Genomic DNA, 2831 nt, shown 5'->3' with positions numbered 1-2831 from the left:
GTTTGCCCTTGACTGTTTAAATGGATAACTGAGCATCGTTTTGCAGTGAGCATTATTTCCTATTTGATCAAGTGTTTTAAAACCTTTTGATATTTTTTTGACAAGCTCCCCAAAATTCATATCTTAAATAAAGTCTTTCTTTTGACTTTTTCTTTGAGAATTTTCAGAGGGCCCCTGGAACTTCTCAAAGAAATTTGCTCTCTTCCTATAAGGAGGAAGATACTAAACTTATTAGGCTTATTCGGTATGTTAAATTACATGGGAAGCATTGTCAAATAAGTGATAAACCTTCTTAGGTGATATTGTGTGGGTAAATGTTAATGATATAGGTGCTTTAAAAGTGTATAACACTACTGAAATTCTGATCTGTCCTGGTTATCAGTCTGGTTCTGGTTATTATTTTAAAGTATTATATGTCACAAAATTAACCAAATTTTTTTGTCAATTGCCATTTTGGGGTCTTGTTGTTTACAGACAGTTAATGTTTGATGCTTTTGCAAAATATGTTTCATCTTCAGAAAAATTCATGGAAAGGACTCTGACACTTACTCTAGGATACAGGTTTCTCATAAACTTTCAGATTATAAAACTGAACTGGGTAAGACATAACAGAACTCTGACAGAGAAACTGCAGACTTCATGCAACTGCTAACAGGAGATTAAGATCAAGAATCAATCACACTGGACTGGATGAACTGATGGGGATGATTACAATTTTTATGACTTTTATTTGAAATATGCTGATTTTTTAAATATTTTGTTTTTTTAGATTGAAGGAAAACTTTTTCTCTTTTCTCCTGAGATAGCTATGACTTATGGCAATTTGGTATATTATACCTTTGTAAGCAGAATTTAAACATTTATCTTTTTCTCCCTACCTGATCGCTCCAGGATTTGGAAACTCTTAGTGAGTGAGTATTGTTTTCAGGGCAATATAGTTATTTGCATAAGTTCAATAAGAATCTGTTCTCCTTATAACAGGACACAATTGGTTATATTACTGGTTATACAACTGGTTATATTACTAAAGCTTTGACTGGAATGGGACAAGACAGCTTCTGAGAGACAAAGATTGGACTTTATGGAATAAAGCCACATGGAAGTATTGGCCTGGCACCTTATGTTCAGTGTTCCAAGCAGCATTTACTGGATAAGTAAGGAATGTCACTTATCTGGCAGGTGCAAGAAACCTCGAAATATTTTGGGGGACCTCGAGAAGAGAGAAATTCACCCAAACCTGTAGGTATTGCAGACAAAGGCTGATGACAAAGTCCTTGGCTTGCCTTTCCTGGCCTCGAGAGGCCTTTGAAGTCCAATCTGAGATTCCTTATAAAGGGTTCCAGCAAAGCAGATTTAAAAGAGCCTATATGATCAATGGCTATTCTTGCTGTACTTATATAAGTAATTGGGCCAAGTTTATTTCATTTTGCAAACCATTTAGTTTAATTTGGCTATCTTTGATAAAACGAGGGTGATTTTAGAGAGAAAAATCATGTTTCAATAGAAACTATAGTACACGTTCTTGGATATTAGGTTCTAGTTCTGATAACTAACAGGAGATTAAGATCAAGAATCAATTACACTGGACTGGATGAACTGATGGGGATGATTACAATTTTTATGACTTTTATTTGAAATATGCTGATTTTTTTTTGAGTTCTGTGTTTTATGTGTTAGCGGGACTGGATCCTGAATTCTTCTAGTATCTTTAAATATCTGGCTACAAATCTCCAAACTAATGTTTTCAATTTTTTTTTCCATCACTTTCATTTGGAATCACTGAGAACTGAACCTGCCCTTTTTCTACAGCCTTGCAAACTGAAGCTGGTGGACTAATATAAACTTAAGAGAGATTCATGTCTGTTGCTAGTGTAAGCCACTCGGAAAGGTACCTGAATACCCGATGACATCATCAGGGACATTTAAGCTGCAAAAGATGCTTTGACGCTGATATCCAGAAATCTTCTTGACTGGCTGTCCCCTGGACTCAGAAACTGGTTTATAATTTGCTCCCACCATTAACTTTGTTTTTCTTTTTGTCTTATTAATTACCCAGTTGCTTGCTTCTACAATGTAAGCCTAAATTTGAGAGCCTACTTGCATCACTGTCTTACTAAGAGACTGGCTCAATAAGATGGAACAACAGGACATCTCTCAAGATTGAGGGGTTAAATAGCAAAGGGGGGATATTGATAGCGGCTCAAGACAAGGTTGACATAAGGGAAGCCATATTGTAGAAAAAAAAAAACTCTGTTGTAACTTTGAATGACCTCAGACAAACTAACCCAGCTGGATATGCACCCTCCAGGAGATCTAACTGCTCTGTAGATTTTACGACCCCTGCTTGTGCACGTACCTCCCAGGTGCGATAAGATGATAACTTCGTTTTTTTGAGTTCCTTAGGAATGTGATGACCCCTGAACAGTGAGTCTATGCTGACAGCCATCATCAGTGAAAACTGAAAGATCTGGTGTGGCACTCCCAGTCTGTAACACCAGAAGGTCAACATTCCTAACCCCCTCCCCGATAACACAATGGCCTATATAACTGCTGTAAGATTTCATGCCCCCTTAAGATGGTTCTTTTGGACATGAGTCGGCCATCTTCCCTCTTGCTAGCAAGCTGTAATAATAAAGTCCTTTTTCTCCTACCACCTTGCCTCTTGACTACTGGCACATCTTGTGGTGAGCAGAAGGCCCCACGTTGGGCAGTAACAGTAATACATATATTACCATTATACTATATTACAGTAATAACTCAGAAATCACTGAAGTATTTAATAGTTAATTATATCTCAAACTTCATTACTTAATGAATCAGTTTCTATATAC

This window comes from Ceratotherium simum, chromosome 17 (genome assembly GCF_057802395.1).
Source record: "Ceratotherium simum simum isolate JZ-2026a chromosome 17, ASM5780239v1, whole genome shotgun sequence".
In the NCBI taxonomy this organism is placed as follows: domain Eukaryota; kingdom Metazoa; phylum Chordata; class Mammalia; order Perissodactyla; family Rhinocerotidae; genus Ceratotherium; species Ceratotherium simum.
Note: the sequence above shows the minus strand (reverse complement) of the source record.